Genomic DNA, 12298 nt, shown 5'->3' on the forward strand with positions numbered 1-12298 from the left:
GATACGCTGGAGGGGAGGGATAGGATACAGAAGGACCTAGACAAATTGGAGGATTGGGCCAAAAGAAATCTGATGAGGTTCAATAAGGATAAGTGCAGGGTCCTGCACTTAGGATGGAAGAATCCAATGCACCGCTACAGACTAGGGACCGAATGGCTAGGCAGCAGTTCTGCGGAAAAGGACCTAGGGGTGACAGTGGACGAGAAGCTGGATATGAGTCAACAGTGTGCCCTTGTTGCCAAGAAGGCCAATGGCATTTTGGGATGTATAAGTAGGGGCATAGCGAGCAGATCGAGGGATGTGATCGTTCCCCTCTATTCGACACTGGTGAGGCCTCATCTGGAGTACTGTGTCCAGTTTTGGGCCCCACACTACAAGAAGGATGTGGATAAATTGGAGAGAGTCCAGCGAAGGGCAACAAAAATGATTAGGGGTCTAGAGCACATGACTTATGAAGAGAGGCTGAGGGAGCTGGGATTGTTTAGTCTGCAGAAGAGAAGAATGAGGGGGGATTTGATAGCTGCTTTCAACTACCTGAAAGGGGGTTCCAAAGAGGATGGCTCTAGACTGTTCTCAATGGTAGCAGATGACTGAACGAGGAGTAATGGTCTCAAGTTGCAATGGGGGAGGTTTAGATTGGATATTAGGAAAAACTTTTTCACTAAGAGGGTGGTGAAACACTGGAATGCGTTACCTAGGGAGGTGGTAGAATCTCCTTCCTTAGAGGTTTTTAAGGTCAGGCTTGACAAAGCCCTGGCTGGGATGATTTAATTGGGAATTGGTCCTGCTTCGAGCAGGGGGTTGGACTAGATGACCTTCTGGGGTCCCTTCCAACCCTGATATTCTATGATTCTATGATTCATCTGAGTAGGGAAGGAAATAGACTTCTTGGATGGAGGCTGGCACAACTGATTAAGAGAGCTTTAAATGAGGAATTTGGGGGAGATGGTTGGAAGATGTCCAGGTAATCTCCACACCGGATTTTAATATTGAGAGGGAAGAAAACAAAGTAATGAAGGATACAGCTGTGAGTAGGGGAATGGACATAAGGAGGAAGGGCAGTGTGGATACCAGTCTAATAGGTCATACTGGCGGTAGAATGTCAATGCCTAATCGGGTAAAGAATGTGATTGAGGGCAAACAGCAAAAATTAAGATGTTTGTACGCCAATGCGAGGAGCCTAGGTAACAAAATGCAGGAACTAGAGCTACTGGTGCAGGAAGTGAAACCAGATATTGTAGGGATAACAGAAACATGGTGGAATAGTGGTCATGACTGGAGTTCAGGTATTGAAGGGTATGTGCTGTTTAGGAAAGACCGAAATAAAGGCAAAGGTGGTGGAGTAGCGTTGTATATCAATGATGAGGTAGATTGTAAAGAAATAAGAAGCGATGGAATGGATAAGACAGAGTCTGGGCAAAACTCACATTGGGGAAGAAAACTACTCGATCCTCCCCTGGGATAGTGCTTGGGGTGTGCTATAGACTGCCGGGATCTAATTTGGATATGGATAGAGACCTCTTTAATGTTTTTAATGAAGTAAATACTAATGGCAACTGTGTGATAATGGGAAATCTTAACTTCCCAGATATAGACTGGAGGATAAGTGCTAATAATAATAATAGAGCTCAGATTTTCCTAGATGTGATAGCTGATGGATTCCTTCATCAAGTAGTTGCTGAACTAACAAGAGGGGATGCCATTTTAGATTTGGTTTTGGTGAGTAGTGAGGACCTCATAGAAGAAATGGTTGTTGGGGACAACCTTGGTTCGAGCGATCATGAGCTAATTCAGTTCAAAATGAATGGAAGGATAAACAAAAATAGATCTGTGACTAGGGTTTTTGATTTCAATAGGGCTGACTTTCAAAAATTAAGGAAATTATTTAGGGAAGTGGAATGGACTGAAGAATTTATGGATCGAAAGGTAGAGGAGGCCTGGGATTATTTTAAATCAAAGCTGCAGAAACTATCAGAAGCCTGCATCCCAAGAAAGAGGAAAAAATTCATAGGCAGGAATTGCAGACCAAGCTGGATGAGCAAGCATCTCTGAGAGGTGATGAAGAAAAAGCAGAAAGCATACAGGGAGTGGAAGATGGGAGGGATCAGCAAGGAAAGCTACCTTATTGAGGTCAGAACAAGTAGGGATAAAGTGAGAAAAGCTAAAAGTCAAGGAGAGTTGGACCTTGTAAAGGGAATTAAAACCAATAGTAAAAGGTTCTATAGCCATATAAATAAGAAGAAAACAAAGAAAGAAGTGGGACTGCTAAACACTGAGGATGGAGTGGAGGTCAAGGATAATCTAGGTATGGCCCAATATCTAGACAAATACTTTGCCTCAGACTTTAATGAGGCTAATGAGGAGCTTAGGGATAACGGAAGCATGAGAAATGGGAATGAGGCTATGGAGATAGATATTACCATATCCGAGGTAGAAGCCAAAAACTCGAACAGCTTAATGGGACTAAATCGGGGGCCCAGTTAATCTTCCTCCAAGAATATTAAAGGAATTGGCACAAGAAATTGCAAGCCCATTAGCAAGAATTTGTAATGAATCGGTAAACTCAGGGGTTGTACCATATGACTAGAGAAATTGCTAACACAGTTCCTATTTTTAAGAAAGGAAAAAAAAGTGATCCGGGTAACTACAGGCCTGTTAGTTTGATATCTGTAGTATGCAAGGTCTTGGAAAAAATTTTGAAGGAGAAAGTAGTTAAGGACATTGAGGTCAATGGTAAATGGGACAAAATACAACATGGTTTACAAAAGGTAGATTGTGCCAAACCAACCTGATCGCCCTCTTTGAGACAGAAACAGATTTTTTAGACAAAGGAAACACAGTGGATCTAATTTACCTAGATTTCAATAAGGTACTTGATACGGTGCCACATGGGGAATTATTAGTTAAATTGGAAAAGATGGGGATCAATATGAAAATTGGAAGGTGGATAAGGAAGTGGTTAAAGGGGAGACTACAGTGGGTCATAGTGAAAGGCAAACTGTCAAGCTGGAGGGAGGTTACCATTGGAGTTCCTCAGGGATCGGTTTTGGGACCAATCTTATTTAATCTTTTTATTACTGACCTTGGCACAAAAAGTGGGAGTGTACTAATAAAGTTTGTGGACGACACAAAGCTGGGTCGTATTGCCAATTCAGAGAAGGACCAGGATATCATACAGGAAGATCTGGATGACCTTATAACCTGGAGTAATAGCAATAGGATGAAATATAATAGTGAGAAGTATAAGGTCATGCATTTAGGGATTAATAAGAAGAATTTTAGTTATAAGCTGGGACACATCAATTGGAAGTAAGAGAGGAGGAGAAGGACCTTGGAGTATTGGTTGACTGCAGGATGACTATGAGCCGCCAATGTGATATCGCCGTGAAAAAAGCTAATGCGGTCTTGGGATGCATCAGGCAAGGTATTTGCAGTAGAGATAAGGGGAAGGTTTGGTAAAAATCCTCACCAATTTGAATAGGTGACCACAGACCCAAACCCTTGGATCTTAGAACAGTGAAAAAGCATTCAGTTTTCTTACAAGAAGACTTTTAATAGAAGTAAAGGAATCACCTCTGTAAAATCAGGATGGTAGATACCTTACAGGGTAATTAGATTCAAAACATAGAGAATCCCTCGAGGCAAAACCTTAAGTCACAAAAAAGACACACAGATAGGAATAGTCATTCTATTCAGCACAGTTCTTTTCTCAGCCATTTAAAAAAATCATAAACTAACACATACTTAGCTAGATTACTTACTAAAAGTTCTAACACTCCATTCCTGTTCCATCCCCGGCAAAAGCAGCATACAGACATACACAGACCCTTTGTTTCTCTCCCTCCTCCCAGCTTTTGAAAGTCTCTTGTCTCCTCATTGGTCATTGTGGTCAGGTGCCAGCGAGGTTATCTTTAGCTTCTTAACCCTTTACAGGTGAGAGGATTTTTCGTCTGGCCACGAGGGATTTTAAAGGGATTTACCCTTCCCTTTATATTTATGTCAAGGCTGATGGCTGCAGTCTCTCAATCACCACCGAACACGCTCTGGTCGCTGAAAGAGAGGCTGCTGCTGTGGTATCGGATTTCCTCTTCACTGGCGAGGGGCCCTCTGGTCTCAGGTCAGACCCAAGGACACTGAAGGACTCACCAACAGGTCCGGTGCTCACCGCTGGGTCAGTTCTCCCCCCATAGGGGTGTTTCCTTGCCTGGGTGAATGAGCCCCCAGACGGCTGCTCCCCATCCCCTGGGGTCCCACCACTACCCTGACCCAAAGACAGCTCAGTCCTCACAAGTGCTCCCAAGGCAGAGTAGGAGACTCCTGGTGCTCCACTCCCCAGCTCCACCAATTCCGCACTCTCCTTCCTCTGGTCTCCTGACAATTCAGGCCCCAATATTGGCCTGGACCCAAGCCTCCCAGGGACTGGCACACACAAAAACCTTCTTGCTGGGGGAGGCACAGGCCTACCCCAGGCACTGCAGAGACATGCTCTTCCTCCCACTCCATTCCTCTTGCAGACGTTTCACGCTCCTCCAAGTCCCAGCCAGCAGCCCCGCCACCTGCACCCCTCTCCAACTGGGGGGGCTGAGCCACTCCCAGAAAGGGAAGCCGAGCGCTGGGTGAGCACCTAACACTGACGGGGCAATTCTTTCAGACTCTCCACGGAGCCCACATCACTCTGCTGTAGGAGGTAGCCCTCAATACAAAGCAAAAGCTCCAAACATTCCCCACACCCGGTCTCAGACAGGCCAGCCAGATCAGCACAGCCACGTGAAGGCAGTAAAAGAAGCAAGGAGACAGAGCTTGCACCTCCACCATGTGAGATGCAGCCATCTGGGAGGAACATGCTATATGCCCAAAGGCCTTTATTCCTCCAGCCTGCGAGGACAGAGGGGATGTCAGGAAGTTTCCCCTTCAATCCCACACACAAAAGGCCCTGCTTAGGAAAGGCAAAATCCTGAAGAGAAAAAGACACCAAGAAGGATGCCAAAGTGATAGACTTTTATGATCTTGGGGAATAGCTCATTGCCTGACCAGGGACTTGAACCCTGGACCCTCAGATTAAAAGTCTGATGCTCTACCAACTGAGCTAGCCAGGCTCACGAAGAAAAGGAACAAGTTCATGCAGAGGAGAAACTAGTCAAGAAAAAGAGAGCATGAAACAATAGAGGAAACCTGCTGCTCTCTCTCTCTCTCTCTCTCTCTCTTCCCAGCCCTAGCCCTAGTCTCCTCCTCCCTCCAGCACCCTGAGGCATTTTGCCAGCACAATGCCCAAGTCAACTCCACCCTCCCCTTCTAGAAGGCCCAGCTCATCAACCTGGCCACTCTTACAGCCTCCTCTCCAGCCATGACCAATAGGAGGAGGATTGAGTCACCCTCCCTCAGGCCCACCCTTCAGCATTCCTGGGTAAAGACCAACACCGCCAAAGTGACTTTGGGCCAGCAGGTCAACCAAGAGGGCTCCCTCCTAGGCCTTGCTGCTGCAGGACTCAGAGTAAATCCAGCTCACATCCCTCCCTATAGGGCTCCAGGCAAGGCCAGCCTTCTGGATCCAACGTCTCCTCTGGCGTTCAAGTCACAACTGAAAGCAGGCAAAAGACTGGCTCCCACATCATTTGAAAGAGCAAGACAAAGCCTTGAAACTGTGAAGCAACAAGTCCAAAAGTCCCACTGAGATCTGAGCTCAGCTTGCAGTATTCAGCACTCTGACAGCTGACCTTTACGCCATGGGACCCGATGATGTCACAGTCTCTAGACACCTGTGGCCCTCAGCTGGCAGGCTTGAACTCTGCACTTACAGCTCTCCAGCTGCTCCCCCTCTCTCTGCTGCTCTCGCCCTCCCCTTGGTTTATCATAGTACCTGGCCCCACTTTCTGCCAACCAGAGACTCTGCTTTCTGGGCCCGCTCCTGTGGAGGTGGGATTCTATCCTGCTTCCTAGGACTAAGCAGCAGAAAGAGGCCTTTCCAGGAAATGGTCATGGCTTCTGGGAATCCCTGTGTGGCTCTGGACACCACCAGGAATCATTTGGCTCCTGGAACACAAGGCAACTTAAAAGCTGAGTGCCTGGCCAGGGGCTTGAACCTTGGACCCTCAAAGTAAGAGCCTGATGCTCTACTGACTGAGCTGACTGGGCTTCCCAATAGAATCTACCCCTTTGACCACAAGAGTGAGCAGGCAGGCAAAAGAGAGGCAAAAAAGTGCCAGAAACCCCTCCTCTTTTTCTCCACAGCCACTGCCTTTCAGCAGGATTCCTCCTCCTCCTCCCTCCTGTTCCTCTCTCCAGAGTGGAAGGGAGCCATCAGTGCAGCCAGAGGCGCCGACTCCCTGGGTGCTATGGGGCTGCAGCACCAATGGAAACAAAACAAGAGCTGCTCAGCGCCCACTGGCAGCCAGCTCCCCCCAGCACCTCCCACCTGCGAGCAGCCTAGCCCACAAGCTCCTCCTCTTCAGCACCTCCCGCCTGCCCGTGATCCAGTGTGCAGGAGGAAGAAATAGGACAGGGTGGGGGTTTGGGGCAGAGGTCAAGCAAGCCCCAGGAAGTCTCAAAGTCAGCACCTCTGAGTACAGAAGCCTTCCCTGAGTCTGAGCTACCAGGATCCCTGCCACAGAGCAGGGTGCACAAGTCTCAGCCTCCCTTTCCCACACATGGCTCTGGACACCACCAGGAATGATTTGGCTCCTGGCACACAAGAGCTGAGTACCTGGATAGGGGCTTGAACCCTGGCCCTGCCCATTAAAAGCCTGATGCTCTATGGACTGAGCTGGCCAGGCTTGCTGAGAGCCTCTCTCCATCCTCTTTTTCTCCACGCCCACTGCCGATTCCTCCTGCTCTTCTTCCCTCCTGCACCTCAGGGTCAATAAATCTGCACCTAGACAGCTGGCCCGCCCGCTGCACCCCAATCCCCCAGGCCTAAGCCTCCCTGCCAAAGTCCTGCACGTGGCTCCATAGAATTAAGTCTCACATCTCACTGGGAACTTGACTTCTTGTGCCCAGAGAGCCTCTGCCCCCCTCAGTAGCTGACCTGATAAACACAGTGTCCACCTTTTCCAAAGAAGTGCTTGGAGAGGCTTCTCTCCTGTGACTATGTGGCCTAATGGATCAGGCATCTGACTTCAGATGAGGTGATTGAGGGGTCGAGTCCCTTCGCGGTTGGACTTGTGCAGTTTTCCCTTTGTGCTGAAAGTCCTGCTTTCTTCAGGGCTCGATCCTCTTCCTGGCTGCTCAGGCCAATGCTCTGGCTTCAGCTAGACCCCCGGAAAGGAGTTGGGTTTGGGTGTCACAAGGCTAGGGCGTGAGCCCCAGGTGTGTCCAGTCTAGCCTTTGCCATTCCTGACTTGCCAAAGTAAATGGGCAGATGCCCGGGCTAGCATGTAGAGCAGTTTGCCTCCTCCAAATGTGCACCTGTCCCTGTGCTTGAGGGGGCTAAATAGCGCCTTGGGAGCTGGGTGTTTCTCTGCTTCTCGCCAGCTGGGGAAAAGCCTCTTGGGGTAAAATCTCCTGCCCTGCTGCAACAGTGAGCACCTGGAGTGGGAACGGTCAGAGGCCCCACCAGGGTGGCCCTGCTTTCCTACCATCTTCTGATGCTGGCCACTGAGAATCAGCAGCCACCCTGCATGCTGGTCTGTGGGTGGCCTTCAGTGGGTGTTTGGCCTGCAAGGGAGCAGGCTGGCCAGGTGTCTTATGCCCGTCTGATGGCCACACATAGACATGGTCCTCCCCTCCTCTTGTCCTACCCTCAGTTGCTCTGTGGCTTATAAACCTTCTGCAAGTTAAACATGTAAATATTGTCCATAAAACCTGTGCAGCTGCGTGCTGTGTCAAAGACAACTCCCGTGTCACTCTCCTGTCTGTTACAATCCTTCCCCAGGGGGGCCCACAGATATGTTTGGCCCCAGGCCCACAAAAAGTTAATTCTGCCCTGCTGCCCGGAGCGGAGAGTCAAGTCCAGCCAGCCCCATGGCACCGGAGGTGCAGGAGCCGCCACCGTGGGGTGAGTGAAGGACAGGACCCAAACCTCCAGAGGAGGCAGGATCCACCCAAAACCACCCAAATGCCTCCACCCCCAGACAATTTACTGAGTTGTGACAGGCCATAAACATTTACTAATAGGCCCTGGGGAATGTTCCCTTTAATTTTTTACATCCATGTGCAGAATGAATTTTGTTATGTGCACCAATATGGAGGTGATGTGTGGTGGGGGTGTGGCCAAGAGTTCGGACTGTGGGAGGGGGCTCAGGACTGGGGAAGAGGGTTGGGTTGTGGGGGGGGGTGAGGGCTCTGGCTGAAGGTGCAGGCTCAGGGGGGTTGGGATGAGGGGTTCGGGGTACAGGAGGGGACTCAGGGCTGGAGCAGAGAGTTGGGGTGCAGGGGGACAAGGGCACTGGCTGGGGGTGAAGACTCTGGGGTGGCATTTGGATGAGGGGTTTGGAGTGCAGGAAGGGGCTCAGGGCTAGGGCAGAGGGTTGGGGTGAGGGGTCTGGCTGGGGCTGCAGGCTCTTGGAGGTTGAGATGAGGGGTTCAGGGTGCGGAGCGGGCTCAGGGTTGGGGCAGAGGGTTGCACTGCGGGGGGGGGGTGAGGACTTGGGCGTCTGTCTCATCCCTCCCTGCTCCACCCCACCTTCCATCCATGCGGCTCTCCTCGTTGGCCTACCCGCCTCCTCCGACCTGCTCCCTTCATTAGCCATCTTCCCTGCACCACGGGCTGTGCTACCTACTATGGGGCAGGGAGACAGAACATATCTGGGTAGAAACAAACCCTGGCTAATGTGCTGCGCTCACCAAGTGCCCCCAGCTTTAGCCAAATATTTAATTTGCCTCCACACACTTTTTTTCCCCGCCTGCAGATTATAGTGATCTCAGCCCGAGAAGCTCTGGAATGCGATTCCTTCCACAGACATGCTCAACTGAGACATAATGGCATTGACTTGGTGTGCAAAAGAACAGTAAAAACATAATCAGGTCCCAGTTTTATGTGATTAATCCAGCCCTATGGCAGATAAAACCTAGTGATAACACATCGTCAGCCAGAACGTCATCTTCTGACAGCAGCCAGCGCCAGGGGCTTCGGAGGGAATGAACAGAACAGGCAATCACTGAGTGAACCATCCCATCATCTACTCCCAGCATCTGGCAGTCGGAGGTTTAGGGACACCTAGAGCATGCGGAGACATCCCTGATTATCTCAGTTAATAGCTGATGCACTTCTCCTGAGGAACTGATCTAATTCTTTGTTGAACCCATTTACAGCTTTGGCCCGCAAAACATAATGAACACACGTCTACAACCCCAAGAGGGTTTGACAATCCCAAGAATTCTAAAAACAGGAATTATACACCCGGAAGTCAAGAAATGTTAATAAAGTCATGATATTTCGTTCTTATGGGCCTCTTTGTTCCTGAGCCTTTAGGGTGCAGTAAGGCCACTTCCACAAAAGCTGGAGCCTAAACACCTGAATGAATCTTGGTCTCCCCTCATCCTTTTCCTGTTACCTCACCCAAACATTTCATAGACCTAAGGCCATAGCTACACTACAAGCCTATGTTAACTCTCGTTACGTCAGCGTAGGCTCGCAACGGTCACTGTGTCACTGTGTCTTGCTCACAGCGAGGCCTGTCTTTTAGCCAGTCTCTAACCCTGGCAATACTCTCTACAACCCCTGAGACGCTCTCAATTCTCTCCCCACCCCAAGTAAATCCTGTTCTGCTCCTTTCATAGAGATCCCTGGGACACCACCTCACACTGTGTCCCTGAGGTGTCAGGCAAACTCTCAGCACCTGAAGCCTCTGCCACTCACCTAACACCCCCTGCCCCATAGATCAGCCATAACCCTGGTTCTGTTCCTCTCTCAAACCTGCACAGGGGAACCCTTTTGGATTTCGACTCCAATGCCTTAACCACTCGGCCATCGCAGCTGCGAGCACACTAGTGCTTCAATGCCACAGAAACTGGTAAATAATCACAGTGCCCAGGCTTGAAAAGAAAAGGAGGACTTGTGGCACCTTAGAGACTAACAAATGTATTAAAACACTAGCTTTCATGAGCTACAGCTCACTTCATCGGATGCATGCAGTGGAAACTATAGTGGGGAGATTTATATACACAGAGAACATGAAACAATGGGTGATACCATACACACTGTAAGGAGAGTGATCAGGAAAGGTGAGCTATTACCAGCAGGAGAGCGGGGGGGTGGGGTGGGGGTGATCTTTTGTAGTGATAATCAAGGTGGGCCATTTCCAGCACTTTACAAGAACAGTAGGAGGGAAAATAAACAAGGGGAAATTGTTTTACTTTGTGTAATGACACACCCACTCCCAGTCTTTATTCAAGCCTAAGTTAGTTGTATCCAGTTTGCAAATTAATTCCAATTCAGCAGTCTCTCGTTGGAGTCTGTTTTTGAAGTTTTTTTGTTGAAGAATTGCCACTTTTAGGTCTGTAATTGAGTGACCAAAGAGATTGAAGTGAAATAGAGAATTTCCACAACAAACCTGGCTCCAAAAGCACAGGGGGTTTTGGGGTTTGTTCTCTTTGCTTTGCCATGTGCAGTCGCACAGAGAGGGCTTTCAAAAGTCTCCCCTCCCACAAAGCGGGAATGGGAAATGATTCTTAACTTGACGCTTGATGTGAATGAGGATGTCTGGAACATAGGGCCAGGGTCTGACCTGTGCTAGAGAAACTAGTGACACATCAGCCACCTCAAAACTGTCCCTCTTGGCCTCAGTGGTTTCAGCTGGTGGCCCTCAGAGTGCGCTGGACGCGACCCAGAATCCCAGCAGCCATGCCGGGGGCTTGGGCTTAATCCTCACGGCCGAGCACAAAACCTTCAGCCGGGAAAGTTTCACTCCCTTCCTGCCCAAGTGGCAAGGAAGAAACGGACGAGACACACCAGCTCAAAGATGCCTCCCTCCCACTTCCCTGTTGGCTGCACACAGCCCTTGGCGTGTGTCATGAATAGGTCCCTTCCAACCCTGATATTCTATGATTCTATGATTCAGCCCATGGGCTATGGCTTCAGACTTCAACCCCCAGGGCAGTGGAGCTCCGGCTTGGAAAAATTGCCACAGTTGCCACCAGCAAAAGTTGGTGGCTGCACTCTGAGGCCCAAAAAAAAAAATGGTGATGGGAACGAGAAGTCGAGTTCCCAGTGAGAAGTGAGATTTAATTCTATGCAGCCAGGTGCAAGACTTGGGCAGGGAGGCTTAGGCCTGGGGGATTGGGATGCAGTGGATGGGCTGGCTGTCTAGGTGCACACAGGACGTCCTTTGAGCCGGCATGTTTCGTCCGTTTCTCCCTTGTCTCTTGGCAGAGGCAGGAAGGGAGCAAAAGTTCCTGGCTGAAGGTTTTATGCTTGACCTTGAGGATTAAGCCCGAGTGCTCAGTGTGGCTGCAGGGAGATGGGTTTCTGACTCGTACCCAGTGCACTCTTCGGGCAACCAGCTGAACCCCCTGAGGCCAAGAGGGATGGTTTTGAGGTGGCTTTTGAGGCTCCCAGCACATCTTGAGGAGCAAGGAAATAGCACGATGTTACTAGCGTCCCTGGGTGGGCTTGAACCACCATCCTTTCGGTTAACAGCCGAACGCGCTAATCCATTGCGCTACAGAGACACCTAGATACCTGTCTGCTGTTACCAAGGCTGTGCAGCCTGTACATCTGCTGCCCACGATAGAGCTTGCAAGGCGCTAGTCCGGACAGGACCGGATTCACTTTGGCACCAATGGCTCCATCGTGCCAGGCCCAAGCTCAGACAGGGCCCATAACACTCGCTTCCTCCCCTCTCACAGCACTGTCGAAGTGGTCCTGGTCCCACAGCGGAGGGGGGACATGTGAGCTTGTTGCAGAGCTGCTGCTCAGGGATGGGAACTTCCTGGTACCCCAGCCTCCAAAATCATTCAGGCTGCATTTTCTGCATGACTACATGCCAGCTGAGGGGTGCGTGGGAATTGGTGGCCTCTGCTGCAGGAGACTCCGCTGGTTGGAAGGCATGAGATGCGATGTCCTGAGGTTGGGGGTTCCACGACCACCATTCCCAAGAGGAGAAGGCGGGTGGTGGTGGTCGGGGACTCTCTCCTCCGGGGGACTGAGTCATCTATCTGCCGCCCTGACCGGGAAAACCGAGAAGTCTGCTGCTTGCCAGGGGCTAAGATTCGCGATGTGACAGAGAGACTGCCAAGACTCATCAAGCCCTCAGATCGCTACCCCTTCCTGCTTCTCCACGTGGGCACCAATGATGCTGCCAAGAATGACCTTGAGCGGATCACTGCGGACTACGTGGCTCTGGGAAGAAGGATAAAGGAGTTG

At 50.1% G+C, this 12298-nt stretch overlaps 2 non-coding genes across 2 annotated transcripts; both read right to left on the bottom strand.

Annotated features, from left to right (window-relative positions):
* Positions 1-5023: 5023 nt before the first annotated feature.
* On the bottom strand, positions 5024-5096 carry TRNAK-UUU (transfer RNA lysine (anticodon UUU)). Its single transcript has one exon. It is a non-coding gene; the product is annotated as a tRNA-Lys (tRNA).
* Positions 5097-11530: 6434 nt separating this feature from the next.
* TRNAN-GUU (transfer RNA asparagine (anticodon GUU)) lies at positions 11531-11604 on the bottom strand. Its single transcript has one exon. It is a non-coding gene; the product is annotated as a tRNA-Asn (tRNA).
* Between the last annotated feature and the right edge of the window lie 694 nt (positions 11605-12298).

Source organism: Natator depressus, chromosome 22 (genome assembly GCF_965152275.1).
Source record: "Natator depressus isolate rNatDep1 chromosome 22, rNatDep2.hap1, whole genome shotgun sequence".
In the NCBI taxonomy this organism is placed as follows: domain Eukaryota; kingdom Metazoa; phylum Chordata; order Testudines; family Cheloniidae; genus Natator; species Natator depressus.